Source organism: Chrysochloris asiatica, unplaced genomic scaffold, assembly GCF_000296735.1.
Source record: "Chrysochloris asiatica unplaced genomic scaffold, ChrAsi1.0 scaffold00036, whole genome shotgun sequence".
Taxonomy (NCBI): Eukaryota; Metazoa; Chordata; class Mammalia; order Afrosoricida; family Chrysochloridae; genus Chrysochloris; species Chrysochloris asiatica.
The window spans coordinates 21,158,198-21,172,419 of NW_006408554.1; the positions used below are offsets into that span (position 1 = coordinate 21,158,198).

Sequence of the window (14,222 nt, forward strand, 5' to 3'; positions counted from 1 at the left end):
GATGAGTTTCTAAACTAGGTTAATAATAAGGAACGGGAGCAGAGGGATATGTTTTCAGCTGACAAAATTTATGAAATAATTGCTTGATTCTGGGGATATAATTATGGGAGAAATAGAAATATAGCTTGTGTTGTTGTTAAGTATCGTTGAGTCAGTTTCAACTCATAGTAACCTCGTATATGGTTTCCAAGAATTTAAATCTTCACAGGAGAAGAAAACCTCATCTTTCTTCTGAGAAATATAGATAATGTAATGTATTTCTAGCTTGCATCACCAGTGGTTCACCAATTTATCAAGTAGGGAATATTAGAAGATGGAATGGGACCAGTTCCCATTGGGAAGGCTAGTACGTATAGTCTGGGATTTGTTCATTGTAAAGTGCCTGGGGTTGATGCCAGAGAATGTCAGTAGGATGTTAGATATATAGTCTAGTAATTCTGTCAACAAATACGATCCAGAGATTTGACAACTGATAATTTTTCTAAAAAGACAGTGGACATTAGAAAAACATGAAAGACTAACAACATTGGGCACTACCACCATTAAAGTAGAATCCAGAAGAGAAGACTGAGAAAAAATCACTAGAGAAGGAGGCAAAATGGAAAAGGGGGAAAAAAAAATCTACAAAGAAAACTCATGAGTCAGTTGCTACGGAGAGTTCAGGTAGATAGGCTCCAAGACTGAGTCTGAAAATACATTAAAAACATGCTCAGAGAACAGTAACACCTGTGAGGAACATACTTCTCAGGACAATTATCCACATAAGATCAAAAGGGTAGCGTTTGCCTCAAAACAAAGATCCGAAGGCAAGAAGAGGCAGGAAAGATGGGTGAATGGAAACAGGGGATTCAGGGAGGAAGTGGGAAGACTGCTGATACATAGAGGGGAATGCAACTAATGTCACAAAACAAAATGTGTATAGATCATTGAATGAGAAGCCAGTTTGCTTTGTTAACTTTCACCCAAATCACAATAAACTGTTAAAAAAAGAAAAAAGAAAGCATGCTCAGTTGCTATATTATTTTATTAGTGTTTAAATAAGTTGATCATTTCTTCCTTCTTAGTTTACTTCAATCCAACATCCTCTCCTGGCTTTCCCCCCCACCTGTGGAATACTCCTTTGCTACTTCCTCTTCCTGATCTCTTTATGTTGCAGTTCTCTCAGGCTTGATCCTTGAACCTATTCTTACTTAGTTCTTTCTTCACTTACTCTACATTTGATCTTATCAAGCCTTCAAATACCATATATGTAGTAGTGATACCCAGGTTTTCATCTTTAACCAAGAACTTCTCTTAGAACATCAGTCTCACATATTCAGTTACTTACTTGACTCCTCATTTGAAGGTATATTTGTCATCCGACAGGATAATACTTTCAAATTTTTTCTTTCTCATTTCACTAAATGGTCAATTCCTTCTTCCAGTTGTTGAACATAATGCTTGTATGCAGATTTCCTTCACCTCTTAGCATTATGGAGCTAAGCCATTATTGGTTGTCTCATAATTTTCCTATTGCAGTTATCTTCTTACTGCAGTTTCCCTGCATATATTTTTTCTTTTTAAAGTTAATTTAAAGAATAATTAATTTTGTTGTTAAAAATATACTTAGTAAAACATTTACCAGTTCAGTAGTTTCTGAATGTACAACTCAGTGATATTGATTATATTCTTCAGGTTGTGCCACCATTCTCACCCGACTTTTCTTCACTGCCCCCTGAAGTTCATATCTGATCTGAGTTGCTCTTGTCAGTTTTAAGTCCACATTTGTTGTTGTTATGTGCTGTGGAGTCGGTTCCGACTCACAGCGACCCTGTACAGGGTTTCCAAGGCTGTAAATCTTTACGAGAACAGAAAGCCTCATCTTTCTCTCACGGAACAGCTGGTAGTTTCGAACTGCTGACCATGAGGTTCGCAGCCCAATTCGTAACCACTACGCTACCAGAGCTCCTTTAGTCCATACAGATAGATCTTAAAAGAACATAATGCTCAAGGCAGCCATTCTTTATGAGTTAAACTTAACTACTGCTTGGTTTTAAGGAGAAACTTCAGGGGATAATTTTGGTTTAACCCACCCACTGCCATAAAGTTGATTCCAACTCATAGCAACTGTATAGGACAGATTAGAATTCCATAGGGTTTCCCAGACTGTAAATCTTAATGGGAGCAGATGTTGTTGTTAAGTACTGTGGAGTCGGTTCCAACTCATAGTGACCCTGCACAGGGTTTCTGAGGCTGTACATCTTTACGGGAGTAGAAAGTCTCATCTTTCTACTGCAGAACGGCTGATAGCTTCAAACTGCTGACCTTGAGGTTAGCAGTCCAATTAGTAACCACTACGCTACGGGATATAGCCTAGTCTTTCACCTACAGAGTGGCTGGTGGGTTTGAACTGCTAACCTTGTAGTTAGCAGCCTAACACTTAACCCACCACAGTAGGACAGCTCATCTTGGGTTCATCTATCTTCCATCACTCCAGAAAACCTGGATTTCATGAGAATTTAAAATACTGTTTGGTACTTTCCCATATGATCAGGATTCTTCCATATAATCTTTTATCAAAATGTTTAATAATGGTAACCAGGCATCATCCAGTTATGGTCTCGTATCAGGATGAAGTTGTTCATGGTGTCAGTTAGCCACTGATTCAATTTTCTTCTATTCTTGACTCTCCTTTGTTGCTTCAGGTGAATAGATTAATTGTGCCTCTGTTTGTAAGTTTTAAGGCCACAGACACTACACAACAAACTATGACACATTATCAAATCAGTTCGTTGAAATGTCCCATGACCTTAAACTTCCACATCAAGGAACCAAATCACATAAAGTGTTTGGTTATACTTGTTATTAGGTGCTGGTTTGTCTCTTTCAACTCAGAGCTACCGGATGTATGACTGAATGAAATATTGCCCAATCCTATATCATCCTCAAGGAACTCTGGTTGCATAGTGGTTATGAATTGGGCTGTGAACCTCAGGGTCAGCAGTTCTAAACTACCAGCTGTTCCACGGGAGAAAGAGGAGGCGTTCTGCTCCTGTAAAGATTTATAGCCTTGGAAACCCTGTATAGGGTCACTATGAGTCAGAACCGACTCCATGGCACATAACAACAACACCATCCTCACAAATGTTTTGTTTGAGCCCATTGCTGCTGCCACTATGCCAGTCGATCTTGTTGGGGGTCTTCCTCATTTTCACTGATCCTCCACTTGACGTAGCATGAGGGCCTTCTACAGAGACTAGTCTTTCCTTTCAAAGAAGTGTGAGAGACAAAGTCATCCTGGCTTCTAAGAAGCTTTCTGGCTTTACTTCTTCCAAGACAACTTTGTTCGTTGTTCTGGCAGTCCATGGTACTTTGAGTAGTCTCCAACACCATGACTGAAATGTATTCACTCTTCTATGGTCATGTTCATTGTTTAACTTTCACATGCATATGTTGTTGTATGTTGTTTGGTGCTGTTGAGTAGGTTCCAACTCATAGCAACCCTGTGTAAGTTTTCTGAGGAGCAGCTGATGGATTTGATCTGCCAACCTTGCAGTTCAAATCAACCTCATGGTCCAGTGTTTATCCTGTAGCACCATACCAGTGTTTATCCTGTTATTTTTAAGTGCCATTGAATCAGTTCTGATTCATAGCAACCCTGCATGGGGTTTCTGGGGAGTGGCTGGTGAGTTTGAACTGCCGACCTTGTGGTTCAAACTGACCTTGTAGTTAAATGCTGATGTTACAATGCCACACCAAGACTCCTATAATATAATGTTAGGTAGTCCATTTTCCCAAATCTAAGAACACCAACACTAATTGAGTTGTGATGTTTTGAGGTTTCACAGTTTAATTCCATTCTAACACTATGGATTCCACTACTCAGGGTTGTAGAGAAAGGCTTCAGAGAAGAGTTTTTTGTTGCTGTAATAATACAGTTAAGGAACTGTTTCAGGAATTGTTGGAAGATGGGTTATCCTGTAGTAACTATGCTTCAACTACCTCATCATTCTTCCAGAAGCAATCCATTTGAGCTTTTGAACATTTGATTTGGAACACTTATTTGATGAATATTCTGTTACACACTCGGATACAAGTTCTTGCTAGACGGTCAAATCTCTGTCATTTATCTTGGAATGTTTCTGAAGCCATTCTAGTTTTTCTGTTAATTGTGTATACTTATATTCTTGGATCTCCAATGCAGTGATAGATAAAGTCAACACAAAGGGTTTTGCTTTAGAAACTATCCTGCAATGGCATGCCTTAACCTGAGCGTCTAGTCTTTCAAAATTAAGGTTATTTCTCCTTTCAAACGGTAAATTCTCTTCAGTGAGTGAATAATAGTATTGCAGAAACTGAAAGGCAGTAGTAACTTTGACTTTCCAACACATCTCCAATACTGTCTTTTTCATTCTCATCACATCAGAAACTATGAACTTAAACTGGCTTATTCAGATCAAGTCATTTGCCAGTGGGACATTCCTCTCTTCTGTTGATTTTGCAATGAAATACAAACAGCTCAGTCCAACACATCCAAGGTGCTTGAACTGTACCTCCATTCTGGGACAGAAACCTGCCCAGTAAATTCACAACTAGAGAAAATGTTTCTGTGTCAGAGCCAAAGAACTGAGAGTCTAAGAAGATCTTTTACTTCAAAGGCCCTTAAGCTTGCAGTCATTCTGATGCCATTATCTTGAACACACTCAGTTAGTCTCAAGCTACAGACCTTTGGCTGATATCTAGACTCCTGTTCCAGCAGAACGTTCAGCTGGTTAAGCATTTTCTGAGCATCAGTGGTTGTCAATTCCTCCATCATTGTGATCGTGACTGCTGCTGCTCAGCAGTAACATGCATATGAGTGTACTGAAAACGTATGAATTGGGTCAGGCACACCATAGTCTTCAAACTGACATCTTTGCTTTTGAACACTTTCAAGAGCTCATGTGCAGCAGGTTTGCCAAATGTAATAATACATCATTTGATTTCTTGGGTCCTGCTTCCATGATCCAAAAACATGAAGTCTTTGACAACTTCAATCTTTTCTCCATTTATCATGATGTTATTTATTGCTCCTGTGGTAAGGATTTTTGTTTTCTTTACATTGATGTGAAACCCATACTGAAGGTTGTACATATGCTTATTTTAATGTGGATTATCCAGAATAAAATTTGGAGAAATTTATTCTTCCTCTTACCAGAATAAAATTTGGGGGGAAGGGGGGGAGGGTCCTAGTTTGAGACTTTTAAGCTGGGGAAAGTACTTTGTCATACTGTCTAATCCTTTTGTTTTACAGATGATGTTGTTGTTATTAAGTACCTTGGAGTTGGTTCCGACTCATAGTGACCCTGTACAGGGTTTCAGAGGCTGTAAATCTTTATGGGAGCAGAACGCCTCATCTTTCTCCCGAGGAACAGCTGGTAGTTTCAAACTGCCGACCTTGAGGTTAGCAGCCTGATTTGTAACCACTACGCTACCAAGCTCCTTTTACAGATGATAGACCCCTCAAAATATCAGGTTATATATGTAACTAGTTACAGTAGAGTCTGGATTTAGAATTGATGGTCTGTTTCCCTCAGTACAGTGTTCTTTCCCTTATGGTGAACTGTGAGTTAGAGTACTGTTCAAATAACATATCACACTCTTTTGGGCTACAGTGTGGTGTTCACACTTGCTTTCTCGTAGCATAATTATTGTTTTGGAGTCTTAGATCCTCCCCACAAATGGAAATGGAACTGTAGCTATTATGTACCTCATTGGCTACATCTCCAACTTCAGAAAACAGTGTCTCCCTTGCGGTGAGATTTTACAAGCCATATCTTAGAAACACTAGGAAATAGAGATTTATTAATACTATTTAGTATCTGTGATTCAAAAATTCTTTTACATGTCAGCATTAGCCCTGACTCATAGTGCTCTGTATAGGGTTTCTAAGGCTGTAAGTGTTTCCTGAAGCAGAAAGTTTCATCTTTCTCCCATGATAAGAATTAGGATTAGATTTAAAAAAGGTAAATACTGCCAACTGACAGTACATGGAAGAGATTGCAGTCATTATAGTGACACAACAAAAGTGTGTGATTTGTTGAATGTAGTACTGATAAATTTGCTCTGTAAACCTTCACTCAGTTCACAATAAAAAGTTATGAAAACATAAGGTATGTTCAATATTTAAAAATTATGGAATTGTTTTAGATTTACAGAGAACTTGTGAAGATAGTAGAGTATTCCCATAGACTCCATATTCAGTTTTCCCTCTTGTTAGCATTCTTTATTAATTAGTGTATATTTGTATAATTAATAGGCTAATACGGACACATTATTTTTAACTAAAACCATACTTTATTCAGATTTCCATAGTTTTAACTGAGGCCTTTTATCCTGTCTCAGGATCCCATCCAGTAATCACATGAAATTGCACATAAAATGTTTCAAAAATTATCACTTAAGTTACATCTGTGTTTAATAGGAGTACTGGTGTGATGCTGTAGGTTAACATGCTGGACTGCTTGGTCGGTTTTAACCACAAGATGTATGGTTCAGACTGCTCCTTGGAAACCATATTCAGAATTGCTATGAGTTGGATTACATCTTAATGTAAAGAAAACAAAAATCCTCACCACTGGACCAATAAATAACATTCTTATCAATGGAGAAAAGAGTGAAGTTGTCAAGGACTTCATTCTTCTTGGATCAACTGTCAACACTCACGGAAGCAGCAGTCAAGAGAACAAATGACATATTGCATTAGGCAAATCTGCTGCACAAGACCTTTTTAAAGTGTTGAAGAGCAAAGATGTCAGCTTGAGGACTAAGGTGCGCCTGACCCAAGCCATGGTATTTTCAATAACCTCATATGCATGCGAAAGCTAGACAGTGAATAAGGAAGACTGTAAAAGAATTGATGCTTTTGAGTTATGGTGTTGGAGGAGAATATTGAAAGTGCCATGGGCTACCGAAAGAACCAACAGATCTGTGTTGGAAGAAGTGCAGCCAGAGTGCTCCTTGGAGGCCAGGATGGCCAAACTTTGTCTCTCATACTTTGGACATAGTGTCAGGAGGGACCAATCGCTGGAGAAGGTTATGTTTGGTAGGGTTGAGGGTCAGAGAAAAAGAGGAAGACTCCCAGCGAGATGGATTGGCAAAGTGGCAGCATCAGTGGGCTCAAGCACAGCAACAATAGTGAGGTTGGCCCAGGATCAGGCAGTATTTGCATAGGGTCTCTATGAATCAGTGCCGACTTGATGGCACCTAACAACAACAACATGAGTCAGAACTGAGTGATGGCACTTAACAACAAGAACAAGTCTCTTCAAAAGAGGTCTGGTGATACAGTTGTTAAGCATTGGGCTGCAACTGAAGGTCAGCAATTTGAATCCATCAGCTGCTCTGCAGGAGAACATTGGGGCAATTTGCCCTGTAGAGTTGATGATGGCACTGGAGGACAGTGGGTTTGCTTTTGTGTTTAAATCTCTTGAGTTTCTGCCAAAAGCCCAAATCAAATTCAGAAGATGATAATGGGACAAGGGATTTTCAGGACTGATGTCAGATCTTGGCCGAAAGCAGATAAGTAAATACCATAAAACTGTTTAGCTGTGTTTTTATGCAAAGGCATTTGACTATGTGGATTATAACAAATTATGGATAACGTTGTTGTTGTTATGTGCTGTGGAGTTGGTTCTGACTCATAGTAACCCTGTATAGGGTTTCTGACTATGTAAATCTTTATGGGAGCAGAAAGCCTCATCTTTCTCCCATGGAACAGCTGGTAGTTTCGAACTGCTGACCGTGCGGTTCACAGCCCGATTAGTAACCAGTATGCTATCAGAGAAGAATGGTAATTCCAGAACACTTAATTGTGTTCACACAGAACTTGTATACAGACCAGGAGTCAATTGTTCAAACAGAATAAGGAGAAACTGCATAGTTTAAAATAAGAAAAGGTTTCCGTCATGGTTGTAGCCTATCACCATACTTATTCTGTCTGTATGCTGAGCAAATTATTTGAAATGCTAAATTGTATGAAGAACACAACATCAGAATTCGAGGGAGACTCAATAGCCTCCGACATGCAGATGATTTTCTGGAAGAAAGTAAAGAGGATTTGAAGCACTTACTGAGGAATATCAATGATAACAGCCTGGAGTATAGATAATACTGCAACATAAAGAAAACAAAAATCCTCATAGCTGAACAGTAAGCAACACCACAAAAAAACAGGAAAGATTGAGTTTGTTGAGCATTTCAGTGTACTTGGACCTACAATAAACGCCCATAGAGACAATGATCCAAAAATGAAGCCAAGTACTATTCATTGGGCAAATTTGTTGCAAAACACCTCTTTTAACATATTAACACAAAAGTTTCACCTTGAGGACAAAGGTTCTCCTTATCCAAGGTCATGCCATTTTTAGTCACCTCATGCATGTGAAAACTAGACTGAATAAATAAGGAAGACCAGGGAAGATTTGATGCATTTTAATTATGGTGTTGGCAAAGAATATTGGCTATACCATGAACTACCAGAAGAATAAGGAGCTCTGGTAGCATAGTGGTTACGAATCGGGCCGCAAATCTCACATTCAGCAGGTTGAAACTACCAGCTGTTCCGCAGGAGACAGATGAGGCTTTGTGCTCCTGTAAAGATTTACCACCTCAGAAACCCTGTGCAGGGTCCCTATGAGTTGGAACCGACTCCATGGCACAAAACAACCAGAAGAATGAACAAATCTATTTTGGAAGACGTGTAGCCAGAATGCTCGTTAGAAGTGAGAATGGTGAGACTTTGGACACATTATCAGGAGAGAACAATCCCTGGAGAAGTTGTCATGCTTAGTGTTGTTGTTAAGTGCTGTGAAGTGATTCCAACCCATAGTGACCCTGTATAGGGTTTCCCAGGAGCATCATGCTTAGTTGTTAAGTACCTTAGAGTCAGTTCAGACTCATGGTGCTTAGTTGTTGTTGTTGTTAAGTGCCATTGAGTCGGTTCCGACCTATAGCGACCCTGTATTGGGTTTCCAGGGAGCAGCTGGTGAGCTTGAACTGCTAACCTTGCAGTTTCAAATGGCTTTGCAGTCTGGTGCATTAACCCACAGCACCACACCAGGACTCCATGGTGCTTAGTAGAAGGTCTCAAAAAGAGCAAGCTCCCCAGTGAGTTGGATTGACACAGTGCACTGAAGCAGTGGGCAAACATAGCAACGATTGTGAAGATGATGCATGATAAGACAGTGTTTTGTTCTGTTGTACATAAGATTATGAGTTGGAACTGACTTGACAGCACCTAACACCAACAATAGTCTCATTTTGATGTAGATGCTTGTAAATGTCTTTAGGTAATGAGAGACTTGGAAAATATATTGCAATGTATTTTCTTCTTTAATAGTAGGTTTATGGTTGTGGTGGTGGTGGTTGTAGTGTGCTGTGGAGTCAGTTCAGGTATATGAAGGGGCTTTAAAAAGTTTGTGGAAAAATTTTATTATCTTTCCATTTTTCCATAAATTTTTGAAGCCCCCTCATATATGAACTATATGGACATAAAATAAAGCCAAATTATAACCTACTAATTTCTTCCTTCAGAAGTGAGCAGCATTGTGTGTGTTGGAACAAGAACTGCATTAAAAGTACACTGATTCAATTGCTGCCACAAAAAAATTACTGTGAGACTGGTTGTGTCACTTAATCTCTAACCCTTACTTTTTCTGTACTGTGAAAATGTTTTACAACAGTATCTTAAGGTATGTCTTCCCTTTCTGTAAAATGAAGATACTTGGATTTGGGCAGAACTTGGGTATAATGATAGAATAGAATTGCATGTATAATTGATAGCATGGAAACTGGGAACTAAAATGATAGATCAGTACTCTTCTAGTGTGTTTCCCTCTTGAGATGCCTGATATATTTTGCGGGGGTTCATTTGGGAACCTGGATGTTCTTGATACACATATGCTCTTGACAATGTGATTAAATAACATAGCCTCACTATGCATACATTCCTTGTTTTGCATGGTGGATGGTGGTGGTATTAAACCACCGTCAAGTTGATTCTGACTCATAGCGACCCTGTACAGGATCTCCAAGGAGCAGCTGGTAGGTTTGAACCACCAACCTTTTGGTTCACAGTCCAGCAGACCAGTACTTATATTTCAGTGCCACATCAGGAGTCCATGGTAGTGCGAGGCAATAAAATTGAAAGAGAAAGCTGAAACTGCGAAGGTATCTTAATAATAGGAACAATTCTGATTCTTCCATGACCTTTAAAAGTGTGTGTGTCAAGAGTCAAAACCCTCATACTAAAGTATTGGTTATAAAATACAGCAAAATGAAAGAAAAGAATATGTAGTACCCTCTAAAGCTTTAGAGACATTGACAATTAAATAGTTTTGCCTTTTTGAAAACAAAACTTGGCAGTAGTAGTCTGAGCAATGCTTGCTTTTTACTTTCTATACAAATTGTGATATGGAACAAGCATCTTTTCTATGGTTTGTTGAATTGCCAAACTCCAAGTTTGGATCAGTTTCAAACATCTTATTATTTGTGTTTTCAATGTCATAAAGTATGTCTGAGAAGTATTTTTTTTGTTAAGTTTTACACTTCCTTTGAGACATTTTTTCATATTGTTGTAACAACCACTTTGTTCATTTATGGGGAAAAAGAGACGCAAAAAACTTACTTTCATTAAGTTTCTTTGTGAACCTAGACTCTGGCATGGCAGCAGTGTCAACATTGCAACATCTAGCTATTTCTTCTATAACTACATTTACATTTGATTCGATTTACGTTCCAGTGTTATCACCTTGTTTCTTGCTATACTTTCAGCTTTGTTATCAGTTCCCTCTGTTAAATATATATATTTTTTAAGGTTTTTATTGTGGATTGATTGAGTGAAAGTTTACAGGGCAGATATCAATTTTACATTCAACAAATCTTGTTTTGTAATGAAATCTTGTTTTATTACAGTGATTACAATCCCCACCATGTACCATCAGTTAACATCTCTGCCTTGGTCTCTGGAGTCACTACTTCTCTGTATAAGGTCCCGTATTCTGCTTGTGCTCTTCTCCCTTGTTGATCCTAGGGTCCTCTGTTTCTGGACTGTAAAATTAATGACTCCCCTGTTTTTGTTACAAAACTTCTATCTTTACAATTGTGAAAGTCGCAATTAGTCATGATAACAGTTATTCACTATTGAATCATATGACTCATAACCACAAGGTTAGCAGTTCAAGCTCACCAGCTGCTCCTTGGAAACGCTATACAGGGTCACTGTGAGTCGGAACTGACTCGAAGACACTAGCAACATATCATCAGTGGAGGCTTATTTTGATGTTGTACAGTAAAGCCTGCAAAAGCCAACACTGTGTTAAGCATACACTTGTTATAGAAGGAAAACTCAAATATTCGAGGACCTTCCGATGATCATCTATCACGCAGTCCATCACTGTGGAGTCGTGTCTGACTCAGAGCAACTATAGGCTATCTGAACTGCAGCACAGGGTTGCCACTGTGAAGCTGCATAGTTTTTCTTGAGCAGATTGCCATGTCTTCTCCTGCAGAATGGCTTGTGGGTTAGAACCACTGACCTTTTGGTTAGTTACCAAATGCTTTAATCACTGCTCTACTAGGGGTCCTATTACTACCAGATACTAATTTTCTTTCCTCTAAAGTGTTCAGTTTTGGACTGAATGATCTCTGAGGTCACTCTGGACCTTAAAAATTGATGGCTTTTTACAGGTTTCAACTAGAAAGAGGTGGATGTGGGGCTAATGTTTTTTTCTTTTTCTTATTTTAGCAAAGATTCTAGACTAAGGGAATTAAAATATTTACGACTATTAAACAAGTAACTTCTGAATAGCAAGTACCCTGGCAGCTTTGCCTAGAGTGAATATATTGCAGCTTTCATGGAGCAACAGCACCATCTTGTGGTTTATTTCCTCTTTGCAAGCAGTGGTGGTTGGATGAAGTAAGACCATGGTGGTAGTTTGTGCTATCAGTTGGAATGGATCTGATTCATAGCGACCCTGTATTGGGTTTCTGAGCCTACTGTAAATCTACAGAAACAGAAAGCCTCATCTTTCTCCCACAGAGCAGCTGATAGATTTGAACTGCTGACCTTGCGGTTAGCAGCCCAACACGTAACCCACTGTGCTACCAGGACTGCTAAAGACTAAGGTGGTGGCTGTGTGCCTTGGAGTCGGTTCCAACTCATAGCGACCCTGTACAGGGTTTCCGAGGCTGTAAATCTTTACAGGAGTAGAATGCTTCATCTTGCTCCCGAAAGACTAAGGTACTCTGTTGTTAAATGCCTTTGAGTTGGTTCTGACTTACAGCGATCCTGTATAGGATTTCTAAGGAACGACTAAGGAGTTTGAACCACCAACTTAGCGGTTAGCAGCCCAATGCTTATCGTACAACGCCACACCAGGACTCCTGGAGTACTCTCTAGCTCTGAATTGAATAACAAGGTTCACTTTTGATTTTGTTTTTTAGTTTCATACTTTAAAAACATGGTAGCATTTAACATTATCAATAATATGTTAATTTTAGAATTGTTTTCCCTTAATGATATATGAGAGTTTTAAAAAAGATTAGCAGTAACTATGTTTGTCACTTTGAAAACACTTAGCCAAAAAGAAACATTAATTTTGCATCATTTACTCTGTACTCTGACTGAATTGCTTGTGAGAAGAAGGCAAAGAATTTTAATACAAATTTATAATTCTTGGGGGAATGACTTCATAATGACAAGAATAATAAAACTTGTAAAATTCAACTCAATAAATAATATATTGTGAGATCATAAGTGTACTTCTAAAAAAAAAAAAAATTGCTAGTGTTATGTGAATAGAAACTCACAGTTCAGGATGAAGTGTCCAGGGACCGTCCTTTAGGAATTTACAGAGTTGTTCTTCTCACGCAACTTACTGACTTATACAGGAATGATAGTTGTTGTGATTAGTTGCTGTTGAGTTAACTCCAGCTCGTGAGACGCCATGTGTGTAGAGTAGAACTAACTGCTCAGTAAGATTTTCCAGGGCTGTGATCTTTTAGAAGTCGATTGCCTGGCCTGTCTTCTGACAGTGGGGTTGAACTGTCAATCTTTTGTCTAGTCATTGGACATTTAAGGCTTGTGTAATTCTACTTCATGCATATGCTAAACTGATAAAAGTCAACATTTATTGTGTTTAAAATAGAATTACACTGTTTTAGAGCTCCTTAGCTCTACTGTCTTTAAGAAAGCTCCATAGAAGGGAGGACGGTGAGACTCCTTCTAACATACTGTGGCTATGTTATCAGGAGGGACCAGTCCCTAGAGAAGGAAATGTAGCTTGTTAGCAAAATAAAAGGTTAGTGGAAAAGATAAAGACCTTAAATGAGAAGGGTTAGCATGATAACTGCAAAGACAGGCTTACACATTGGAGGCTAGTGAGGATGTCACAGCTGGACTGGCATGGTTTATTCTGTTGGACACTGGGTTACTGTGAGTCAGAACTGACTCAGCCATACCTAACAACAACAAGGTGAATTGCCTTGCTTAATTTTCACATTGCTCTTGTGAAGTAGGAAATACTGATATCCCTGTTTTATAGATGTGAGAAAACTGAACCTGGGGGGGTCACGTCAGGTGGGCAACAGAACTGGTTGGTAAACTCAGGCACTCTAATTCCTAGCTCTGGCTTGTTTACCCTGGGTTGTTATACCTGCATAGCTTATATTGATGTGTAACTTAGTGCTTATAAGTGGTTTTGGTTTAAAAATTAGGACTGCCACTTAGACCTGGTAGATCACATACTAATCCAAACTTCATTTTTACAACTTTAAAAGGGCACACAGTGTATGTTAAGCAAATGGTTATTAATAATTATAGTAGTTGTAAACCCAAAACTTATTGCTATCAAGTCTATTCCAGTTTATAATGACCCTGTAGGACAGAGTAAAACTGTTTGTAGGGGTTTCTAGTCTAAATTTTTATAGAAGCAGTTAGCCTCATCTTTCTCTCTCAAAGGTGCTGTTGAACCGACAACCTTGCATTTAGCAGTCCAATGCTTAACCTACTATTCTTGTTATTGTGACTTATAATGGTCCTAAATCTGTAGGATAAGCATTGGACTGCTAATCCCAAGGTCAGGGATTCAAATTTAGCAGCTGCTCCTTGGAAACTATAGAGGGTCGCTATGAGTTGGACCTGACTTGACAACACTCAACAATCACAACAACACATTTCTTGGCCTAAGATTTTTAATTTTTCT

The 14,222-nt window shown here is 38.8% G+C and overlaps 1 protein-coding gene and 1 pseudogene across 1 annotated transcript in view; one reads left to right on the forward strand and one right to left on the reverse strand.

Annotated features, from left to right (window-relative positions):
* Positions 1 to 14,222, forward strand: part of LOC102812119 (ubiquitin-conjugating enzyme E2 variant 2-like) — a 54,845-nt gene that overhangs the window by 4,995 nt on the left and 35,628 nt on the right. The gene's annotated exons all lie outside the window — the stretch shown is intronic.
* Positions 3,918 to 4,795, reverse strand: LOC102811729 (annotated as a pseudogene).